The sequence below is a fragment of the Falco punctatus genome, assembly GCF_963210335.1.
Source record: "Falco punctatus genome assembly, chromosome: 4".
Lineage (NCBI taxonomy): Eukaryota > Metazoa > Chordata > Aves > Falconiformes > Falconidae > Falco > Falco punctatus.
Genome location: NC_137583.1, coordinates 80195865 through 80222197, shown reverse-complemented (window position 1 = coordinate 80222197; position 26333 = coordinate 80195865). Strand labels below are relative to the sequence as shown.

Here is a 26333-nt window from a genome sequence, read left to right as displayed (position 1 = left end):
CTTGACAAACTGAAGAGTATAAAATTTAAGAAAGCTATTACCAAATGCTGCATTAGTTTTTTCTGAAGTACATTTTAGATGTAACACATGATTGCATCTATAGCGCCATTCTCAGGCATTCAGACTAATAACTATACTGAATGGTGTATTGTGAACTACTAGAGAAGTTCATTACGATTCTGAATCTTGCCTTCAAACTTCTTTCAAAAGGTGAAAAATCAAGTATTAACATCTGCCTTTCCAGAGAGAGGCACGTGACATAAGGATTCATACGGGGCAGGTGAGAGCCTGAACACTAAACTAATACCTGATGTCAAAAGTGCCAAGGAACAAAATCCTACAAAGAAGCTGTACTAGCAAAAAAGCATACAAAATACAGCAGGAAATCACCTTAGGCCAGGGGTCCTCAACTTTTTAACCAGGGGGCCGGCGCACGGATGCAGTGGCAGGCAGTCATCTGCGGCTGCTTGGTTTCCCCCCCAACCCCCGGCGGGGGGGTCTGTAAATACCGGGGGCCGGATTGAGGACCCTGGGGGGCCGTATCCGGCCCACGGGCCGTAGTTTGAGGACCCCTGGCTTAGGGTATCAGACAAGCCCAAGAGAGTACCAACAAAACCAGTTTTTAACACACGTTAGTCTTCCCTTAAAATCATCCAAGAGCAGAGATTACTCAACTTTCCTAACAAACTTCTCTAGTGCCATTACTCTTGTTAGAAACAAACTTTCTGTTGCCTAACCCAAATCATCTTGCTACAATCTAGCTTATTTTTGGTCTGACTGGATTTGCAGAACAACTTTTTCCCCTCTTTGCAGCAACTTCTCTCTTCGTCATCTGTGTATTAATTTAGGCTGTTTGAAGACAGATTCCCCAGTCTTCTCTAAATTAAAGAAATCCAACTATTTCAAGCTTTTTTGTTCATTTATGTCTCCTGTAGTCTTCTTATCATTCAATTCAGTTTGCTTTGGACTTTCTCTATATTATTTCTCAACAAAGTGGACAGAATATGCTAGCTGAGGCTTTTCCAAAGGTGGGACACCAGTCTTCTGAATATTCAGGAGTACTTTCACGTGGTAAATGTAACACCTCTCTGTACGTCTCAGGTATGATCGGTTTGTGATCCAGAGTCTCCTATACCTTCTTTTGTGAAGTTATGTCTTCTAAATAGTTACTCTTTGTATCATAATCATGCACTAAACAGTGATATGCCTTTTCCATTACTGCACTGCATGTTTTTTCCATTACTGCACTGCACGCTTTTCTTAAAATTTCATTTTTAATTCTAACACTGTAGTCCCTCACATCATACTGGCATCACCTGCAAACGTAACCAAACATTTTATTCCGGCACCTAATACACAAAAATACAATACCTAATCCAGGAGAGTCCTGAGTGGAACCCAATGAGTGGAATATCATTTGACAGCGAGTCCATGGTAACTAGTCCACTTTTCTTATCAGCTACATATTTTATTGCAGCTTAATTAACAGAGTATTTCTCTAGCTTATTTAGCACAATGTCACACAACAGCAATATTTTAAAATTCTTTGTAAAGCCAAGCTATGCTACGTTTATCATTCTCTCCTACTCACAATACCTAACCTGTGTGTGTTAGTTTAATAACTGATCATAAGTCACAGTAAACATTGCCTTTTTTTTTTACCCCCTAAACACAGCATGATGTACAGGCAAACACCTTTTTTTACCCCTCATAAGAACAGTGTTTGGATATAGCATTTTACTTTCAGAATTCTGGACAAGTGGATACTAAACTTGGTCTTTTCCTCCTAAAACAGATTAATGGACCTTAAAGATCAGATTCCTGCATTAATGTCTATTTCCTGGTGCAAATTTCTTTATTTTTAAGGTGTCTTTGTGTGCCCTGCCAATACAGAATGGTAAGCATTTATGATAGTTCAGACAAAAATCTTACTATGGTTTCATCCCACCCCCTTTTTAAAACAAAACGACGTGTTAGACATCAGGTTAATTTTATTTAATATAATATCCAAACATGAAATGCCCTGGTAAGTTATGACTTGTAGATAAGTATACACAAATTTGTATATTTCTCCTATTACTTATTACAGCATTTAATTTCTTTCTTAAGTTTAAAAAATATTTTCAAATGGAAATGTGCCTTGATAGATGACAAAAACCACCATATCTCAAGAAATTCAAAGATTATATGCCATAAAGTTACAAGTGTGATTGCATTTGAGCAGAATTTTTCCAAGCAAGTTCAAGATGAAAACAATGAAGATGTCAACACACTGCTACTGTAGATTTAAGAACTGGATCAGTACCATTTGTAGATCAAAATACTATGTCTGCATATACCAGGATATATACGGACGAAGATGAAGATCTCAGCTGTCACGCTGTGTGATCATTTCTTCATTCCTTCCTCAATCTACATAACAATTTCATATTTGTATTGTGAGGAGATAAGCTTGTCCTCAACACTGCCACAGAAGTAAGCCAAATAAAACAAATGTCTGCATATACTCAATTTTTTCTTTTTCTTAAAAATTTTTCAGAAAGCAATATAGGTATAGTATTCACTCAAGTGTCTGAAGTCAGAAACAATTAGTTCATACTAATAAGCATAAAATCAATTTTTCCGTGGCAAATCTATTCCTTCAGAATAGTAAGTCTCAAGTGTTTTACAGGTCTCATTATCACTGAACATTCCCCCCCCCCCCCCCCCCTTAGGAAACAATCCTTTTTGCACTAAGGTCTATATACAACATGGTGTTCTTTATAGAAATGTTCTTATTAAACTGTGTATAGGTAGAGTGGCAGGTGGATGGCAAACCGTTGCTTATTTCATTCGGTATCACCATAGAGGAATGCACAATATTTAAGTCCCACAGGCTTCTGTCACTCTTCAGTGAATCCAAGCATTGTGTAACATCATTTGCCAACGGAAGCACAGGGGAAAAAGACATTACTTAATAGGACAATTCTGACAAGACATTTATCCGGGATTTTTCAACAATGCACATACGAAATGTTCCTGATTAGTGCAAAAAAAAAATCAGGCAAATTAACTACCTTGTCAGTCCAAATAACAAACCAATCCATTACATTCTATCCAAGCCTGACAAGAAAACTCAACTTTTTGTCATAATAAGCTTATAGTAGAGACAAGGTAGCTGTTCTCCTTTACTTTAGGTACTCTATTGAGAGCTTTATCCACATTTAAAAATCATATTATAAAAGGTTTCCACGATTGCCTCCGAGGATGAGTTGTGGCAGAGTTGTGTCTCATGAAGGGTATCTACACAGTAAAGTGATAAGAAAAAAATATTAACATTGAAAGATCATAGCAACTCTGCTCTGTCTTATGAAACATTTTAATATCACACTAAATTCAAGCAATATGTATGCTCAGATCCAAATAGTTAAAGATACTCATACCAAACTTCCAAGTCTCTATGTGTTAAAATATTAAACTAAGTATAGCATCCTTTAAACTTGTTCTCGATACAGCTCAAAGAACAAAGGCCTAGAAAATTTTCTTCTTTTTTAATCATAAAAGCAACAATTTAATACAAGTAGGCTTGATCGTGAAGCTAGCATTTTCCTCAGATTTGAAACCCACACAAATGCAGCCATGGGACTGCCTACATGACAAGCACAAACAACATGTACTGTTGTGCTGTGTGTTACAACCTTAAAAAGATGCTTGTTTTATAGAACAGCATTTGAAAAAAAGTAAATCTTAGGATTTGGGAAGCATTAAGTATGGGAGGGCTTTTTTCATAATGCAATGTAGTAATTCAGTACACAGAAACCTTTAGTCACTTCTGAAACAATGTCTTTGAGGCAGTAATTCAAGTCTTCACAGCTTTTTTTCCTACTTGTACTTCCTGTCTTTTGACACTCTCATGACATACATACTATTCAAGGATGCTTTTTTTCCCCAAAATAAATACAATTTTAAAGTCTAGATTCCCTACATTTAAACTCTTCAAAACTACTTGAAATACAATAAATTAATGTCACTGATAGCATTGTGAGATTTTAAGTAGAAAAAAATAATCCATGTTGTCTTTAAGCTGTGCTGGCATATCAAATACATATCAGGGTTTTTTTAAAAAAGACCTACATAAAGTCTCCACTGCATTTGTTTTGTTTTCTACTTTAAAATGTATTAAAGTAGAATTGTAAATAAAAACAAAATTTAAACTGCTGTCATACTTTCATAAAATAAAAAAAATAACAAATCTGATGAACAGGAGCCATAGTGTTGCCCCACATACCAACAACAGTTCTTTGCAAACTATTTTTAATGTTGAGTGTAAGGATTTTGAGCCTAAGAATTAGAGGGACAAAAAGGAAGCAGTATATGCAAATCCACTGCAATTCTCACTTCATCTCTTACTCAGAACATCATTAGAATTTCAAATCACGTATCCTTAACCACAATAATACAGTCCATTTTTGAACTTTTTAAGAAAACCAAAGATAAGCTGAGCTGTTCAATAAACTACTTTTAATAATCAATCCCCTTCCCTTAGTGAGTGCAACTGGTTTTGTTCTGATCACCCCAGGGTGGGTGAGGTTGACATGGACACACAATCAAGTGCTGAAACATCAAGGGTAGCATCAGCAAACAATTTGAGATAAGCTCAGGGTCTTTGTGCCACTTCTATCCTCTCAGCAACAGTATGAGTAGCTGGAACCGTACCATCAGAGTCAGATCATCAGAACATGATGGGCTATGCCCTCTCTGGGCTAGCAAGGTTTGGACACGAATACAGTTATCCATACTTTCAATACAAGTTTTTATTTCTGCTTCTCAAAATGAGCTTTTGCATATATGTACACACATCTATGTATATGTACTTATAATTGTACTTAGAAATTTGTATTTATAAATGTTTTTATATTAAATTGGTATTTATGTAAAAATATGCTTTTATGTATGAAACAACCTGCACTATTGAAGTCATAAAATAGTAAGTTGCATTTTAACAATAAGCTCACAAATAAAAAAAAAAACCCAAAAAAAACCCAAAAAGACAAAGAAGGCTCACAGAGGAAACTTGTGACTACAGAGGAAAGCCATGATCCTAATTTTTTGTAGTACTTTAGGTAAGGCTCTAAGAACACAGGCATCCAGTAGGAAGCGTAAGTAACCAATACCTGCACTGGTGATTTCTATTTTATTTCCCTGTATTGCATTTTTCTTGATAATGTATCAAGAAATTTTAAAGATAATTTTTTTGATACATTAAAGGGAATATGCTTTTTAAATGGTTGGAATTTTTTTTCATTACTACTGTTTTTAAAATTTACCTTGACATAATTTATTTTACAAGAGTCATTTTACAAGGATTATCTTCACCCCTGTCTTCTCTGAAGCATTATTTAGTTAAGGAATCACTACTGACTGTTTAAACACAGTTCTAATTAGCAACAGATTGGTAAAAGACAAAAGAATATAAATGGATAAATAGAATAGGGTTTTTTAAGCTTTTAACTTACAAACTCATCTGATAACTGACTATTGATTTTGGAGAACTACTTACTAAAATTTTTCCTGGGACCTCCCACACTGAAGACATTTTTCCTGTTCTATTCTCGGCTTTTGCTTTTCTCCCACCCCTACATAGCACTTCCCAACACTCTCTCATCCAAAGAACTGCTCCCATTCTTACACATCCACTCGAATTTCTACTGACTGAAGTACCCAGAGCTGCCTGCAACATCTGAAATTGCACTGTCAGCCTTAGATGGGAAAAGGATTTACTGATCACAAAAATCTGAAATGACAGTGAGCAAAACAGATTTGCTTTCCTTTCTCACCATCATTCTATCGATGGAACAGATATCAGATAGAAAAAAGCATCACGGGTAATGCTGTAATAGATGCTTTCAACAGGAAGGTTCTCAGTTACAGATTTGGTCCTTAGCTGTTCCCTCCCAGCTCTCTTCCATTCCAGGACAAAAATAGCTATGAAAGCACTTCCTCTCAAGTTTTGGTACAAAGGGAGAGAAACACATCAACTTCTCTCACCCTCCTCCCTGAACACATATGGCTGTAACCTGCTTCCTCAGTTAAGAAGATTTTATGTAATAGGAGTGTCTATGAATAAGTGCAAATTTCCTTTTCAGAGAAATTTAAAGCACAAGAAACCCCACAAATTATTTCAACACTTTCTACTGGAATTGCCAAAGGCCCTCTTCATTTGTGTAACAGTTACCGAAAGTGCAAAATGCAGCCAAACATAATGCTTATGTTAGCAGGATTGGTCATTGTTCTTTTTTAGCCATTTTAATACTTGCTTTCATCAGGTTAAATACTTGTTGTGAGAACAATGTTTCTGGCGGCTAAATGGGCATAAGTGAGATACATTTGCAACCATAATGTAAGCTCAGTTTGTCTTCTAAGGTCTGAAGGTAGGAAGATGCTTCAGCATATCTTACCAATTCTGAAACATTAGAACTCTCCCACCAGGGTAGGTTTGTCAAGCCTGAAAAGGTATTTGGGAAAAACTTTAATGAGGTAAGATGGTAATGAAAGAGAGGGAAAATGGAGCTATTTAATTACAGATGAAGTGCTGACAAAGACCAATTTCAGAAGGCAAGGAACCGTATCTGCAGTAAACACTAAACCATCTGAAGGTGACGTACATAATATATATTTTTAAAACTCGGGCTGCTCAAGATACACCTCTTGGTCCCAGGAATTAATGTGTACCCACAGCTCCATTAAGTGGATAAGAGTTACAGAGCTCTTTAGTAGGGGGAAAAAAACCCAGACCCCCAAAACAATTATGAGCAATGTGTCTTCTAGACACTGTTAATTACTTCCATCCTTCTCAGTATTGATCAAGTTATAAATATTAATAAACACTTCTTGAATGGTTACAGGTTTCTATTTGCTAATATACACACTGATTAGCCTGTTAAAAAGTTATCTGCAGGACAAAACATCACAGAACCAGAGGTACCACTGGAATAGAAAAGCCCTGCTTCATTTTAATAACTGGCACACCAGAGCATAAACAGCAACAATTAAGTCACTGCACAAATGTGTTGACTGAGGTAAACAAATAAGACTAACAGTAGTCTAGATTTACAGAATTCCGTTCTCCAAGTACTACTATGCCCACTTCAGAACAAGAAGACATTTTCAAACTATTTCAAAGCCTAGAAGAAACGACATATCCTATACAAAAGATTAAATAAAATACTCGTATCACATACGTGAAATGGTTTCATTAAGTGTCATTTTCCTTCATTCTGCACTGTCTTTGTGAATACATGCTTCTGAGAACCCATGAAAAAAATTTAGTCAATACACTCAATACTCTACATGAAACCCAGCTTTCTCTTTTAAGAGACTGCCTTTACAGACCTTGTCACAACAAGGTCCTTGATGTTATCGAAGCAATTTCAAGATACTTTAATCATTGGCAAAACTCAGTAACCTGACAAGAGAAATTTGGGCCAGGAAGATTTCAGTAACTTGAAAGGAAGGTTATTGACTGATGTAATTTCATTTGGATGTGACTGAATCCAATTGATCTGGTTTTTGCAATGCATATCTTCCCTCTGCAGCTGTCTCTATCTGATTCAGTGTGCAAGTGCAAGGAGTGACTATCCCTTTCCACTTAAAGCAAAACTGTTCCTTCCTCCTGCTATTCTGAACAAGCACAAGGAAAGCATTTTCAAATTTAATCTCTGATTTCACTGTAACAAAAAATACACTCAACTGAATGCCAACCCATGAATTCAACCAATCTTGTGACTGTTAGCGTACTCATTATGGAGTTAGAAAAACAGGTCGTAGAACATAATTATTATTACGTTTATTATTAATAACAAAAAATGCTGCATTAGGGCTTGTATAACACAAGGTCACATGACAGTACAAAACTAATTTTCAATCCCAACTGCACAATATCACGTAATCTACACTGTAACAGAGTGTACTTATTTACAGTTGAGTACTTAGATGAGTCTGAAAGAAGAAAAACCCTGCTTGCTACACAATGAGCATAATAAATTTATAAACACGGATATGATGATGTCTGTATCTTTCCATACAAGTCTGGTTTACAATAGTTTTAACAGAAAAGATGTGTACCAGCAGGAGCGTCACAATTAAATTTAATTTCAAGCAGCATAAACTTTAAAGAAAAAAACCTTGGCATAGTTGGGGTGTTAAAAAAGCCTCGAAGGGAAATGAGTGGGCCACCATCCCTGGCTCCTTTTTATGTAGGTTGCTGCACTAACAACATCGGACACTTCATTTACATTTCAGCAGAATTAAGGGGAACACTGACACTGATGTGCACCTCAAACTCCAACTGATTTACATGTATCAGTGTATTCTTTAACAAAGATATTTTCAAATTCAAATTTCAAAATTCAGTACGACTGCTTCAACTTGAGTCACTTTGTCTCTCATTCAGGAAGTGATCTTTTTCAGATACTTGGATAACTGAATATTGATGAATAATGTAATCAGCATTACAAGATAAATGATAGCTGAATCAGGATATGGCATCATGTAGCTGGAAGGTCAACTTTTTTAAGATTACAAAACAGATTTTCATGAAAGGTCTCTCAGTTTAATGAATGAATGACTAGTAACTGGAATATAAAATCTAAATGTAAGGCCTAACTGCTGCCTGAAAAAAGCCATTGCTTCACAAAGAAGCTTTTTGTGAAGATGCAAAAAAGAAATGAAGCCTGCAGTTTCAACGTAAACCAGAATTTTATACTTAAAAAAAAAATAATTAGCACACTAAACTGCTTTTCACTCTCCTGTTTAAATGACTAAAAGTCATCCTTAGCATAGTGTGATGCAGGGCAAATTTATCAATGGAACATTAGTAGAAATAAGCCAAAAGTCAGCAAGACAAAATACAACTAAAATTGACCTCAAACAGTGCAGTTCAGCAGCGTAATGCACCATCTCCAGTGTAATGCCTTTACCACATGCTTAGTTTTTCTCAGTTTGTACACTACTTTGGTTTTGAAACAGGTGGGAAGTCTTACTAAATGCACATCTATCCTGACAGCAAAGTTACACAATATGTTCAATTATTTCACCCAACAAGACGGATTTAACATGCAAAAATGTCAAAGTAACAAAAGAAAAAGGGAAAGACAATATAAGCACAGAAATCAAAAAAGCTATTTTATCTACAGAAGTATACAACAATTTAAGGACAGAATATTTTGATTTTGAATTATGTAAAAGCTGGTCTTTTAAAGAAAAACTTCATTCTTCTTAACTGAAATGTCATTTTGAAAATACTTCTGAAACTCTACATAAGTATACATATGATCTGAAAAGTAAAACTTTGCCTTGCAAAAAAGCCACACGGTATTTCTCACACAGACTGGGGTTTATTTCCCCGTTGTTTTTGTTTCTATTTCATGTAGGTGGAATGCTGCGAGACAAAAAATTAGGAAAACACTTTCACTGCAGAACTAAGCTGGCATTTACTCACCCAGCCTTAGTCTTAGGCTGTCTGTGCACACAAAACATGCTTGACCAACTAAACATGACTAGCTGGCTCGAAGACAAAACCGTGAGCTTTCCTCTGATAACCTAACAATGAAAATGGAGCTACAAATCAACTGCTGGTCAGTGCCTTCCCAACTTCTTGTATCATAGAAGATGATACAAGTTCTGCTGTAATTCATTTTTTTAGGTCTGATCTATATACTTCAAAGTTTTAAGAGTTCTGAGGTATCTATAGTGACAGGAACGTCCAGGCTGCTCCAAAGCAGCATGCACCCCAGACATGCCTGTAGAAATACCTGCAGAGACATCAAAACCCAGCCCTCAGCAGCAGCCTCTTTGCCTGCCTGTTCCCAAAGCAGCCTAAAAGGGCTTTGGATTCTGTTGAGGAAAACAATTACACGGTATCTTCCCAGTAAAACTGTCTCTTGCATCAACTGTGTGTAATTAAACCTTTATCAGTAAAGTCAGTCAACGGCACGAACTCAATAAAAATATTCTACCTATCATACAATTTCTTTTCATTATGGGTACTGCCTGTCACTGTAATTGTTTCTGTTACTGTGAGAACTGTGTACTCCTTAAGTACTATATAAATATATTAACATACTATTAATCTTTCAGATCAAACCTTTTATTGGAAATAAAAATCTAAACTTCTTTCAAATACAGAACTGGCATTGACTGCTCATTATTATGATATACTGTGAGAAATATTTTAATTATGAGAAATAGTTTAATTAGCACAGTTATATAATACAATAGACTGTAAGATTCACTTGATATTAAAAAAATTAATAGAGGAGTCTTTTTTAATCAAAAAATGGTGGGATGTAAAGTTTTTCCATTACAGTATGTTAAATAAAGTCTAAAGCTATTGTTGTTGTTACTACTATTATTACTACTCTTTGTTTTTTACAAGGAAGTAGAAGAAGTCACTTTGTGGGCTGGCTCTTTATCCCTGAGGACAGGTGAGTTCTGACAGGAAAATCTCAATTTCACCCCAGTGTCTTTTTTTTGTCTTTTTTTTTTAAACACTTCACCATCACCAGCAGGTTCTAAAGGAGCTGCAAAGTCACTGGTCTGCATGGTTTTCATACTCCTGTTAATGAAAATGCAGGCCTAAGCCACTAAGTTAGCCATCAGTTATTGATGGTTTATTGATATCTACGAAGCATTTAGAACCTTCCGTGTGACTTCAATATGTTAAAATCTAAGAATGACTATCTGAGTGCTACAAAACCAGCCAGAGTAGGAACTCTGATCTCCCGTTCAGTTGCTCTGCCAAGCACACCTCTAATAATAAGCGTGTGATGTCTTGCTATATGTAACAGGCTTCATGTAACTGTATTAGTCTGCTCAGTCTAACACAGACTCAGGGCTAACAGATGGGTATTTTTTCTTCCCTTTTAATGCAGTCTCTTCTTCAAGACATTTATAGGGGTTTTTTTCCTCCCAAAACTCCCACTCCTGGAAACCTTAACACTGCAATGGTTCTACTGTGAGCCATACAAGCCTCTACAGCATCATGTGGAACCTCTTTACCAAGCTGCTGTATATCACAGCCCAGGTCAAAATCTGTGGTACAATTACTGCTATGACTGAGAAACGCAGAAATAAATTAAGATTAGGTTTTATTTATAGTTTAGATTGAGAAGATTAATGGCACTACTGAAACTTTATTGCTTATTGGAACATTGTGTTCAGAGAACAAAGAGAGGTGTAATAAGTACAGTCGCTTATCACTGCTACAGTTTAAAAATTACAGAAGAATGTACTACTGCTTCATAACGAAGACTGCAAAAAGCTGTATGACGGCTTTGGAAGAGGAAACCTTGGCCTGTCAAAGGAACTGCTAGGCAGAATCCTGCAGGTGGCTATCATGAAAGGGAAGGTTATCAAATGTGAGAGGTATGATTTTTAAAAGAAAATTTACTCAGAGCTCAGAGGAACATATCATCCCATTGTACAGGACACAAAAAATCCAGCAGAAGATCTGTTTGGTAAAGCAAGAAGTTTCTTACTGAATTAAATATACAAAATGATTGATGGTAAAATTCAGAAGGCAGACGCCAGACAGATCCAATGAGAAACAGGAAGTAATTTCACAAGAATGTTAGCAGTGAAAGGAAGTTCACAGAAAATATGTATTGGATTTCAACTGATAACACAGAAGGAGCTGATGTACTTGATGCCTTTGTGTTCAATGCCTCAGTCTGCACAGTGAACACTTGCTCTCAGGCTTCCATGCCTACCAGCATGAGATGGGAAAAAGGACAGCCAACAGCAGGAAGGAAAGCAACAAGTCAGAGTCTACTCTATTTGAATATATTCCAATCCATGGGGATTATCCAATGGTTCTGAAAGGGGTGCTTGTTACTTCTGCCAGGGTCCTGTGTAAGATCCAAGAAATATCTTGACAACCAAGGCAGCTCAACAACTGAACAATGCCAAGACAAGCCCATCTTAGTGCATTAAGACATGCCCGTTAAAAAAAAAGGTAGCAAGTAGGACCTAGGAAATCACAGGCTGGCCAGCCTCACCCCTGCCCCAGGCAAGATCAAGGGGAATGTCCTCTCAGTAACCATTTTCAAACACATGAAGGACAAGAAAGTAACCAGAGCACTCAGCAAAGATTTAGCAAGGGTAGACAAGTTGGTCTTGTTTGAAATTACCATGATGAAATAACTGGCTATGTGAAACAGAGAAGAGCAGTGGTGGTAACATACCAAACTGTATTCAGCATAAGGCTTTTCAAACAGTCCCGTACAGCATTCTCCTTACCAAGTGAAGTACAAGGCTGGATGAATGGGTTGGTTAAAAGCCAGCTGGACTCAAAGAGCAGCAGACAACAGACTGAGATCTAGATGGTGTCCAACAACAGCCGAAGTACCACAAGAGGTGATTTTGGGGCTACTAAAGTTTATAAAAAATCATCATAATGAGACAAAATTCACGCTCTACAACTTTCAGAGTGACACTAGGTTAGAAAGGGTGCCTGACACATTGAACAGTACAACTCCAATCCAAAATTTGCTTGAGAAAGTTGAGGACTAGCCCACCAGAGAATCATGGAGTTCATCACAAAGAAGAGTGAAATTTTGCATGGAGGGGGGATAACTCCATCAGTGCAGACCGAGAAGCAACTGGCCGAGTTCCTCTTGGCTCTGCTTAAAGGACCTGGGGGTTAAAATGAATGTGAAACTCCGTATGACTGAATGAAGGCAGGACTGGCAAATCAAGCGAGGCTGTTATTCCTCTCTCCTCAGAGCTAATGACACTGTGCTTAAAGCCCCATAGCCTGTTTCAGGCCACCAAATTCAAGAGATGAGAAAAAAAGTCCGCTTCACAGCCAGCGTATAGCCTGTAAGGGAGGCTGAGCAAGTTGGCCTCATTTAGTCCGGGAAACAGGACGCCACGGGGCGAGGTGAGGGACTAAGCCACACCAGCAGCACAGCCAAACTGCTCACTCATGACTGGTGACATCCCATGGGCTCACAGCCACCACCTGCAGCTTGGCAGGCTCAGAGGGGATGTGAGCAGGTGCTTCTTCATTACAATGAGTAATGCAGTGTGTTCAGTGGCTACGCAGGACTCAGCTGTATGTGAACAGTCAAGTAAGAAGATATGATAATTTGTTCTTGATAGTTTAAAAGCTTACATTCCAGGTACTAGAAATCCCTACATCAGCCATTATTTTTAAGTATTGCTGAATCCTATGATCAGGATGGCAAGCAGCTATGTTGAAAAAAAACCTGCAATGTCCAGTGCCTGGGTCAGTAGTGGATTTCTGTCAGTTACAAGGAAGAGGAAATTTGCTTCCCAGCTCTCCTACAGACAGCATCTGACTGTTCACATGCCAATACCCAATTTCTATGTAGTGTCCAAGACTAATTTATAATCAATTTTGTTCTGCACAGATAGTAAAACATTGTGCCCCTGACACCATCCTAAAATTCAACGGTATTTGTCACAATAAAGGCCCTCTTCTTTAACTGAAACATGATTTTGTATTCAACTGAAACCTAGACACTATAAACATTCCACCAAGTAAAAGTCAGGAAAGGTTATGTGGGTAACTTTTATATCTGTTAGCATATCTAAAGCATATCTGTAACCATCCAAAAAAAAAAAAAAAAAACCACAACAGAAAACTAGTATTATTCATGGATATTTACAGCTTTGCAATAAAAAACTTTACACATGAAATGGCCTAAGTAAAAAGTTCCCAGATGAGTTTACAAACAAAATATAAAGTCAGAGAAGTACAGAAAATGTAATGCATTCACTTGCACAGACCATTGTTTGTTTTAAAGCCAGAAAGTTTCTCAAACTGATTGATAGATATAGAAAGGCTGGAAATAAATGTTTCAAAATATATTTGCTTAAGTTACAAAGCAAACATTTCATATATTCCATTATAATTTCATAATTATTTTTCAGTATTCATTTTTAAAATTTTCTAAACCAAAAATGACAGGTCTCTAAGAGGAAAAGGACTAATTAAAAAATAAATCTGACATACACCAAACCAGGAATTACAGTTTTCTTTCAAGCTAGTTCTGGAGCATGCAATACTTAGTAATAGTTTTTTCAAATTAAGCCAGAAGTTAACCAATATGTATAAACACCAGATACATTTACATTTGTATCACAATCAAGCTATACACAAAAAGCATCGTACAGCACCTCTGACAAAATATTTTTAGAAAAACAGCTTTTATAACATGTTTGTTCTTGTCACAGCTGAAAACGTGCATGCATGCAGATAAAATTAAGATCTCATTAACAAATCTTATAAGCAATGACAAAAAAAAGTTGTATTTTACAGAAAAAAATCTGTCAATTAATAGCATTTAAGGCAATGCCAGATGTTTGATAGAAGTTTATTAAGAAGATGCTCTATTTGTGGAACTCTGTGCTAAGTATTATATAAATCATTTCCATGAGAACTAAAAAAGAATAAATCAGCAAAATAATACCATCATGTACATTGTAACTTATTTACTTAAGATTTTTTTCAAATAATATAAAAAAGATCCCTCAACAAAATTATTTCATTATGACAAAAATGGAAGTAAAGGAGTTTTTACAGATTTTTCACAATGTCATTACCACAAAACTGTATGTTTTATTACTTCTCTATTGTGTATATTACTTCTAGCACATATATCAACAACATAGTGCAGATGAAGTGTGAAGTGTGGTTTGTTTCAACTGAATCAAAAGATGCAGTATATTTTTTACATAGGAAAATAATATTTTATTTGGAATATATATCTTCTCATTATATCACAATTTGGCAGTAAAATTTATATGAAGCAAACCTAAAGCAAAACAAACCAGTAGGGTGAACTGATGACTCACCCTATGCCACGATGGATATAAAGTGAATCAAATTATTTTTCAATTTTACCAGTTTCTTAAAACTTTTGTTACTGCTGTTGTTGGGCACTTCCAGCCAGATCTGATCCACATTACAGTTCCTTCTGCAACACGGCAAAAAACTCTGCATTTAGACCAGGCAGAAATGACACTGCTTTTAAAAGCAATTAGTAAAAAGCTTTAAATGCATTTCAAACAATGCGACTATATACACTTATGTCTTCAGAGCATTAATTTTGGGATAAAAATATGAAGTAAGGCTGTATGTCATTCTGCATGACTTTGGAACTACAGATAATACATGTGGCCTTTTGCCTTAATAATGGTCATGGTCATTTTGAAAAGCCCTAGTACCTCCCCCCCTGCCCCCCCTCTTCACTACTTTTTTTCCTCTCAAGAAGAAAACAACACAGAATGTGAATGCATCAACCCGCTGGAATGATAGACATACAAATGGTTAAAATGATGGATAGAAGAAGTTAAAGAATTTGATTTCGAGAAAATTACAAAGTGCCTGAATCTGTGACTGTGATTAACTCATTTCTCAAATCTCTCCTTTGCCACTTATTCTTGGAGAACAGAGGAAAATGACATTAGTCCAAATGAGGCCTTGACTACGTTATCTATTTTTTTAATGAATTGGTCAAGATAGATAACATCAAAGAAAATATGAGAAAACTTAAAACATGGAATTTCATCAAAAATTTGTTTATGGAGGATTACTAATCAATATATATCTGATTAGTTGAGTCATATACTCAACATTCTTCTGCATTTAGAATAGTATTTCTAAGTGTGCAAAATCAATACACTGTCACTGTAATTATATAAACAATGCTAATGAAACATTCTAGTCCTCACCATAAGTATGTAATTCCTGTGTACTCGAGTTATGTACATCCTGCTCGCAACGGTCTGTGAATGACAGCTGGCTGAAGTAACCCAGAAGGAGTTACACATCTGCCCACATTCACTGCCCCATTTTATTATTCTCATCTAGCATTTGTCCACTCTGCATCTGAATCAAACAGACTTCAAATTATCAGTCACTGACACCATTGCTGAACTATTTGTTCTCAAGCCACATTTCTTTGGAGGTCCTGTAGCAACTCTGTGCTCCAACTGTAGGGATAAAAGCATGCTCAGCTGGCCCACAACACGCTCAAAGCACAAATGACAAAAGATCTAAAAACTGCTGTAACCATGACTGGTAGCTACGAGGAAACTATTCCTCTTACAATATTCTTAAAGGCTTCCAATTTTCCAGATTTCACCAAATTGACATGGATATATTTCTTTGCTGTCCCTGCCTGGGAAAGAAAAGGAGGTCTTTGCCAAAATTCAATTTACTGATCAAAGACTTTAATTCACTTTCTTCTTAAAGGCCAACGGCGGGGCAGGGGGGAGATACGGACACAACACGACACCTGGCAAGACAATACACTTACCCAAATCTTTAATTAAGAATTTTAGTTAATTTAAAATTAAGAATCTTGCCTGAAAACATCCAGCCTAATAAAGATACACAAGAGACGGAGAATTTTGAGTCCAAGTAAGTAAAGTTACTAATAGGAAACTGGAAATGGGTTCTAGTACTACAATAATTGCCACTGCCCAGCATATCTAACTTTCATCTATACCACTGCCAGTTAAAAACTTTCAGCGAGTAAGCTTTGCTAAGTTTCAGTCATGGACATTTTGTTTGATCATTTCACCATTTCTCCTTTCACTGCCGTAAGTCAGCATTTCATAATACAATCATTGATGAGATTATGCTTCATGATTCTTGATGGAGTGTTTAGTTTCCACTATTTCAGAAATAAAAAAAAAAACAGAATTTGAAATAAATGCACTGAAAACTACATTCTAAAAGAAGAAACAAACTTTCATAAGAAAATGCTTCTGAAAAAGGAAATATAATCAAACACTACCTTTTAGCTTATTTAGCAATGACTTCTAATGAATTCCAGAAAAATTTTTCCCTTGTTGACAATAACAAGAGACACAAAGCCTCAAATACACTGACCAACAGAAGCTATGCACTATTTTTTCCAAAGCTCTGGTGCCCAAGACAGAAGGAATTCTGTTTGAATAATGAAAATGTTACATACGTCTTATGAAAAAGCAAAACAAAAAATAACAGTATAAAAACATTCTCATTTCTGGGGCTAGCAGAGAACATTAAATACACTGAAGCTACTGAAAAAGGCAACTGCAGCAATATTTAAGCAGATACATTTTTTTCCTTTTCTTCAAGAAAATTGTTAAATATATGCATTAAGCTCATTGTCAATTGATAAATTTTGCTTAAGGTGAAAAGAGTTAAGTTTTCAACCTTATCACTTTAACTTATAAAACCCACCAGCTTCACATGAACATTTGTACATATATTTGTCAGAGAAAAGGTACTTTAAAAATCTGTAATATGGATTAATCTATACTGAAAATATTGTGCTGCTTAATTACAAAATTTTATCACTCTTCTTTACTAAAAAAGTTAATTATCACCTCATACACATGGCTTAATAAAAAATTTAAATGCAAAAATGAAGGGAGCATGGAATTTTTTCTGAAGCGTCTCACGGAGCTGTGAAACTAGATTTGAATGAAATATTGCGGTATATTCATAACTGGAATGAGACAATAAGAGATTTAAGTAGAACTAAATACATAATACTGTTAACGCAAGTTGCAAAATGAAAGTCTGAGATCTTTCAAAAATAAAATCTTGTGAGTTTTCTATTGTAAGCAGGACCAACTGAAAAAAGAAAAAATGTTTAAGTATCGAGTATTATATACTGTAAACTTAATTCACATTTCCTTTCCCACAGGATGAAAAACACATACTGTTATAAATACCCATCAATCAAATGGGCTAGCATAGGCTAATGATTTTTTTTAAGGTGTCATTATTTTTTCAGAGAAGAATCTGGAGGAAATGACAGTGAACAGGAACATAGGACATGCCTAACACTGCTTGCTATCACGCTGACCACTCCAAACAGATAACAAACAGACAAATGTGCACACACAGATACACTTAACAGCCTACACACAGATATGAGCTACTACCTACAAGGTGGGAAACAGGCCACAATGGTTTTGGTAGAACTTAGACATTAATGGCTAACTCCCACAAATTATTCAGATCAAGTCTTCAAGGAACTTCAAGGAACTCAAGAAAAAAAACCCTTACCTTTAATACTTTCCTATCACTCCAAAGAAAGCTGGCTCTTGTAATTCCCACTTTAGTTTGGAATGAAAGGGAGAATCTTAACTGAGCATTTGTAACACCTGCACCCACTACCCCACTCTGCGGCGTACCCCACTACCCGTCAGAAAGGATGCAAAGGGTAACTTACAGGCTGACAGTCCTCCTGCCCTCAAATTATCCACCTGTCAGGAATGGGACACTACTCTCCTAGCATAACCTGCTAGACCTTCTGTCCTAGCACTTCTAACCCCTTATTTGTAACTAAGAAAAAGCATGGAGTTTTAGCTAGGATGTCGTTAATTATTTTCTAGGATTAAGAATAATTAGTAAACAGCCCTTCACAGCTGAGTTTTGGGATTTTTCTGTGTCTCAGTCCTCTGCTACATTAGATGATACAGCTCTTTTAATGCAATTTGACAAGCGCTCACTGAAAGCTATTGTTAGATGGGATGATACTCTAATGGACTGAATTTGGAAAAGCATTTGGAAAAGGCACTTTTCAAAGAGATCAGAGGAAGAGGTTGGATCTGTGGATGTCTTGTCTTAACTTACATAGTGGAGCCCTCCACTAAGAGATATAACTTTTCATGGAAAACTGTAAGCATTAGTCCTGGTAGTTCTCCATTATGTTGTTCAATGAAGTAACCTTTTAAACTACAACTACAAACTACAACTATGACGGAGTTTTCCCAAGACATGGATTTAATAAGAAAAATACCTGAATTACTTTCTCATCCTTAAGTAGTGTCCTTAATGACTCACTATGTTTACTCCAGGAAAATGTTTCTTTATAAGAAACTAAATTTTGCCTGTTATACACAATAGAAGAATTATTATTTTTTTATGGTTTAAGTTTTTTATTGACAATAAATATGCTTTTTCCCTCCACTCAGTACCAGTGAAACCACATCTGGAGCACTGTGTCCAGTTCTGGGCTCCCCAGTATAAAAAAAAAAGATAATGGAGTTACTGGAGCAAGTCCAGCAAAGGGACCATGAAGATTATGAAGGGACTGGAGTATCCGTCATACAAGGAGAGGCCTTGAGGGCTGGGATTATTTAGTCTGGAGAAAAGAAGGCTCAGAGGGAGTCTCCTCAGTGTGTATAAATACCTGATGGGGGGAGAAAACAGAGCCAGACTTCTTAGTGGTGTCCAGTGAAAAAACAAGAGGCAGTAGGCAAAAACTGAAAAAAAATCATTATTTAAAAAAAAAAAAACATAAGAAGAATCTTTTTTTACTGTGAGGAGGGACAAACAGGACAAGCTGCCCAGAGAGGTTGCAGAGACTCCACCTCTGGAGATATTCAAAACCCAACTAGATACTGCCCTGAGTACCACACTCTATCTGACCTTGTTTTGAGTAAGGGGGCTGAGGACTAGACCAGCGCTAAAGGTCTCTTCCAATCTCAACTATTCTGTGATTCTGCCTTTAATAAAAGCATAAGGTTTAGAAAGCCTTTCAAAATTAAAGAAAATTAAAGTCCTGCAGTTTACTTATTGTTCTTTAATGTGAAAAACTAAGATTATCACTGGAGTTTTAAAAGCCTGCTGGTTTTCTTATCGCTTTTTCACAGCAAGTGTTATTAAAAGAACTATCAGTAGGTACCAGCGAATGACAGGCTGTTTTTATGTAAATTTAAACAATTTTTACTAAGACTGGTTACAAAGTAACACTATTTTTTTTCTTTTCATCTGTTCTGCATTTTAAGATACTAAACTGCTGCTTTCCCACTTTTTATATACCAGTACTTGTACAAGCTCTCCAAAATGCAGAAAAACTTAATTAAACATTACTGGATTGATTCACATCACACAACTGGACTACTAAAACTAGCAGTATTGATTTTACTCATGCAAACCTAAAGTCTTAACAGATATTACATCTACTTTCAAAAAAGGGCATGTTAAGTATTTTTTCCTCAAGTGCTTTTCTTAGCAACCCTCCACAGACTCATACATTGGCAGTTACAAATAATCTTCATCAAGCCAGAAAAATCTAAAAGTTGCTCTCCTTCTCTGTCATTTATTACAAAATGGTCTTCAACAATGAAGGAAACAGCTTTATTAAAAAGGTTAACACTGCCACAATTTCTCATGCTGTTACTGAATCCCTTTTGTTATTCTTCCTGAATATCTTCAAAAATCAACTATTCCTCTTCAGTGCTGGTTTTTTGGTCACATTTTTTACCATCCTCAAATAACTTCATCTCTCCCTTTCTCAATTTATGCATCATCAAATGGTAATACAAAATATAAACTGTCAGGAAGTTATGTCCCCAACAATTTCTAAGCCAGATTATTTCTAGCCTCCACGTGAAATTTCAGGTCTTTGTTCACTACTTTGAGGCATAAAGAATCTGATTTCTCCTCCATTCATTACTCATTCACATTCCTCTCTGCCTACCTACCTATTCTTTTGTCTCACTTTCTTTTCTCAGTTTCCCAAAAGTTCCCTCTTGAGCAGCATTTCCATATTTTCACCCTTTCCTCAAAATACTTCAACAAGTATAATGAATAAACATCTTAAATCTCTCAAAACCAGCTGATGTTCCCAAATAAAAATTGCTCTAGACTTGCATGGACACTTGCCAATTAAACAATCTATGTATTTTGTTGCACCGACAATGTCTAGCTCAATAAGCACTATAATAAAACACATTTTACTTCCAGAAAATTCTTCCCCATGCCGTCTCACATAGTATGAGTTTGTACACGCAAGCTAAAGAACAGCCAATTCAGAAATGCATACAGAATTCATTACTTCAAAAATGGCCCTACAAAGGAAACTACATCAAATTCACTATTTCAATGGACTTCATGATTTCATAAAGACAGAGTCTAAAGATTTTTTTTATTTATTTATTTTAATTGCCTTTTACCAGGCATAAACCACAAGTCTGTGCTCCCACTTGGTTGTGGTTATCAGCATGCTCTCCATTAGTTGCGAAAATGCAGGCAGCAGTCTCATCCATTCTCTTTTATTTGCCTGGATCGCTGAGCAGAGATGGGAATACTTAAATAAGCAGTCCATATCACAAGGTCCAAAGAGACTTCCATTTTGAGGCCTGGGAAGACTTAATACAGGCATACTTATAGAAGACAAGATTTAACTCCTCTCCTCTATTTCCCTAGGTAGCAACATCAGCACAAGGCATAATTTGTCTCTGACTTTTAGTAACAAGAACACTTTAGAAAGCTCTTCAAATTTATGAGATTTTTAAACCCAAGGATAAACCTTGGCTGCAGTTTACGCTTTTATTCATACAATATTTTCCTACCAAATTATAATCAAGTTTCTGCTACGCAATTTTGGTGCTGCTATTGCTAGCTTTTATTGCTGTATTAAATTGTTAGCAAACAGCTAAAGGCTGCCAAAACAACTTCGTCACATGTATTTCATTTTTAATAGCCTTTTGTAAGAAACAGCTCTGAAATTATTGTTTACATATTATGGTCAAATACATGTTAACTAATTGTATCGTTTAGGTTACTGCCATTAGGATTTTTACAATTATTTTAGCCTTTATTAGAACATTATTTTTTAGAATTTACTAAGTTAGCTATCAGTTCACTACTATCACTGAATTATACTTGTATTTACTTCCATCTACTTAAGCTAAAACTGAGTGGCACTTCAATTATTGGTACCATATTCACCCTTGGCTTTCACTACCATTTCAGCTTCCTCTCAAAAACACAGACAACTCATCAAAACTGCTTTAACATATGTGGGATGCTGAAGCTTTCATAAAGTCCTGAAGGTGTGCCATCAGATGCCCCACAGTTTTCTTAAGACACATCCTACCCTTAAAACCGAATTGTACACATTAGCTTTCAGGAAAAGTAGGGAGTTAGTAGTCTGTGTTCACTTGTAACTACACATACTTTAATTACAACAGAGCTTCTCTACCCAGAACTTAAGATAATTTTGAATTTGCCAAAGCCAGCATGCCTTACTGACCAACCAATAAAAAATGTGATGGTAAACGTGTTCCAACATATAAACATTTTCTCTCAAGTAAGGTACTTTACAACTGAAACTCTATGTTTATTTCCAGTGACTCCAAACTAAAATATTTTATTCATATTTGGATGCCGCCTGAGGGCAACAGAATGGCTTACAATGATAGCAACCATCATCCTACACATTAAAACTGGATGGGAGAAGGATAAAATAAATTGAGGTGCCAAGAAAACTTCATAGATCCTTAAGAAAACAAAAGGAAAAGCTGTGTTTTTCAAAGATAAAACTGTATACTGTGCTAGAGACAAGCAAGGCTCTTCATCAGTTCTGAAACAGGAAATCAAAAGCTGCCAAAGGATGCATGAACGACATTTTGGACAGTAATTTTTCTGTCCAAGCATTCTTACACGTATTACTTTAGATGCAGACAAGCTCCTGTATGACATCAATGGGTAGCAGCTTTCTGTTTTCCCACTCTATAAAAATTTATCCTTTTCCAAGTGACAAGTGCCGACCTTTTGGTGTACTAAGTCTGCTCATGCTTTGATTTCACAATATTTAGTTTCAAGAGCACATTATAACTCCTGTCACTGAACTCTTACCTCTTTTTTAAAAAAGTGCTGTGTCTCCGTGCCTTACATCAAACCTAATTGCCTAAAATATAAAATACTAAAAAACCCTCTGTATATTACTATTACTCATCTCAAAACTTAATTACAATTCATTTGAGTAAAAAGGTATTAAAACCCCACTCTTTTCTCTAATTACAGATATAGCTTCCTTACTGTCATTTATAACGTCACAGATGAAACATTGCCTCATTGGGTAAATAATTTCAATTAACTTTTCAAAGTTTGACTATTTTGTAAATCTTGACTGTGCCATTCACTAGTAAGTTTTTACTTGCAATCTTGTAAAAGGTAAAAGTGCAGAAATATTTAGTTCAAGAAAACTTACATAAATGTATATAGAAGAATTTATAAAGTAAATTCATTGTAAATTCTAAAAAAAAAAGATATTAAAAGCATAGCACAAAAGAATCATGAGACTGATCCTTTTTTGTGGACAAAACCACAAACCCCAAACTTTCAGCTCTAGTGCATGCTACCGTAGTGGAATAGTCTATCTGTATAATCTGACATCAGTGATTAAAAAAGTATTGTCTTGCCATGTCTATAACACATATACATATGGCAACTACTAGCATATATAAAAGTAGAAAACATTCCAATATGTTTTAGACAAAAGTTAATAATTAAAGATATTCTAACTTTAATCACTTTTTTTTTGGTACAAAACTACTGTCACTAAGGCAAGCTTCAGCCAATTAATGAACCTTTATAATTCATCAGAATAAAACATACTTTTTTAGGAAGAATTTTAAATCCTTTCACAGGCAGTTATTTAAAGATTTTAAACCGTATGGTCAACAGGTTAAGTATCAACACTTGCACATATAACAAATAATCCCTCAGTCATCCAGTGCTACACACAAGCACCTAAAACGGAGATTGAAAAAAAAAAAATAAATGTCCATCAGTCAAACAGTAATAACTAGTTAAACAATTTAATGCTTTATTCCAGATAGATTACTAAATAATCTGCTGCATTCTTTGAGATAATAATTGCACATCGTCCTCTAACCCTTACCCCACTAGCAACCCCAAAGTAAAAGCACCACATAAATTTTAGAAAAACCTGCATTTTTTAAAAAGTAGATTGTTCAAGAGTCATGTAACCAGCCGTGTTTGAGGTAACACACAGCAGGAAAAGCTAGAAGGCCTATCATGATTACTCCTTAAATCTGCAGTTTCAGCAGTTGCACATTTCCATTTAACTTAGTGATCAACTTTCACATTCAGAAAAATCTCTTCATCCCCACAAACCCTCTTCTTAGTTGCAGATGGGCAGGGAAGGGTGAAAATAAAATCCAGTAATTATAAAACATTTGTTGAGCAAAGATGATGACAAAGATCACTGGTTTTCTGAAAAAGTTTTTGCTTCAATAACACACAGCGCCGAACAAAATGAATATTGAAAAAATAATTTGTTTTCCCCTCTAAACACCTCTTGCTTATAAGAAGTCCCACCAACTTGCATTTAAAGTAACACTCTATTTCTACTACCACAAAGGAGTCCTTGCATGACAGTACAGGCAGGAGAAAGAAGCAGTGCAGGCAGAAGTTCACTTCTCTTACTTTCTGACAACATAAAAGAAAAAAGGACTCTGAAAACCTTTTCTGACATAGCAACACCCTGTGGATCAAACCCCTACACAGCTTTGGCTGCGTAGCAGAAAGCCTATCTGGCAGCTATTAAAGTCCCTCAATTTAGTCTCATCAAAAGAAATACAGATTTAAGAGCCAAAATAATACCGAAATAATTCAAATTTACTAAATACTTTACCATCATTTAGTAATTATCAAAAATAAACCTCCAAAGCACTTTAGAAGCAGTGGTCACCTAACTTGGATAGAAGTGCAGTTATTTATAGGAATTATCTGAGGAAAAGCAAGTTTTAAATTCATTATTGTTTTTAAAAACTAATACGGAAACTAATACAGAAGATTTAAGAAAACATTTTCCACAGAATTTTGAACAAAGGATTAAAGCATAAGAATCTCCTCTCTTCCCATGCAGGATTACTATTCAGTTTCCAAGTCCAATTATGAGGATGGTTTATGACAGAATTTCCTGGATTTTGGCATGTAGTATGCTTTTTTCTGGCCCATCTAAACTACTACTACAATCTTTTCATGTATTAAACAAGACATACCACTAAGTTTCTACCATATTTTTTAATTGCAACTTAAAAATACAATTCTTCACAGCACTGTCTCATCTTACCCTTTATGTCCTCAGATGTGGTACCTAACACTTCTAGAAAAAGCCTGAAGAAGAAAACTAATTCACCTTCTTTTTTGCAGTTATACATAGCACATGTTGTTCACAGGATTACTTCCCACAACAAAATGGTCATCCAGCATCTTTTATTTCTTGCAAACAATAGCGCTGAGGAAAGCCCTTTGTCTTCTCTTGGGCAGTTATAAACTGTTGCCATTATTCTCATCAGTATAACTGTATTGGCAACGACTGTTACATCCCACCTCTATTTCACAGTCTGGGACCAAGCAGGATCTAGGAGTATCTAGCAGTACCAGCTTGTCTATGTATGAGAGAGGCATACAGTTACTGATGAGCTTGTATATACACTCTGCCCCCAATTTGGAAATAAAAACATAGTAATGCACACAGCCCTTGAAATTATATCAAATTCTACAGTAAATCATATGTTGCAATTGATACTAAAATCAGCTATTCTGAGAACAAGACATCTGTACCTGGGACACTACTGATTCTAAAGCTATGTGTTGCTTGTATAGATCATCCATTCTGAATTTTCTCGTAACTCTGATTCCTTGAAATAAATTAGAATACATATTTTGGAATAATCCTTCCAGTTAAAAACAACAATTATATCTGACCTAAAGAGGAGAGCTTGTCCAGAAAAAGCTAGTTAAAGCATATAAGACCTAAATACAACAGTATTTTTTATCTGAACTTATTATGAGATCATTTTAATGAAAACTTAGTAGATTAAATTAAAATCCACTTTCTGGTTGCTAAGCTCCATTTATTCTCCTTCCAAGAACTGTGAGCAGCTTCTACAGTTTCGCAAAGAGGCCACAATGCCAGCTATGAAGTCAAAATCAGCAGAAGTTGTGGTCAACAGTAGCTATTCAATGGCAGTTATTCTACACTTAATTAGATTTCTGCACCTACTAAACCACCATTCAACACATAGTTTTTCCACTTCTGTTTCAGGTAAGAAACATGATTATCAAACCCTTTCATGACCTGCATGAATACATTTTAAAAAGGATAAATTCCTCATAATCTACATTTCAACTTATAAAATTGTTAATGATGCTAATTTAATTCCTTTTAGGATGCTCCTGTAGCTTTAATATAATTAAATTGCTGTGTTTTATCTTTCTGACCTGCTCTAAAACATTGACAATTCACCCTGACAAGAGAAAATTAATTCTCTTGTGTTAGAAAACCAGATTATCTTGGTTATTTACATCTTAATCCACAGTGTAAATGTGTTTGGCAGGTAAATAAGTGAATCAAGTCAATATTTCTGATGTAATGTTTCCCCTAAATAAGTTTTTGTTTGTTTTGTGGTTTTTTTTAAAGCACATTTTCTTCACTATAATCATGATGACGAAGCAATGAACATGGAACTTTATATTCCTCATAAGGTCAGAGCATCAA

The 26333-nt window shown here is 35.7% G+C and overlaps 1 protein-coding gene and 1 long non-coding RNA gene across 2 annotated transcripts in view; both read right to left on the bottom strand.

Moving 5' to 3' along the window:
* PHF14 (PHD finger protein 14) overlaps window positions 1-26333 on the bottom strand; it is a 166887-nt gene that overhangs the window by 64094 nt on the left and 76460 nt on the right. The window lies entirely within an intron of this gene.
* Window positions 1974-26333, bottom strand: LOC308061946. Its single transcript, XR_013927395.1, has 2 exons — window positions 14860-26333; window positions 1974-3282 (listed from the first exon to the last, which is right to left on the bottom strand). It is a non-coding gene; the product is annotated as an uncharacterized lncRNA (long non-coding RNA).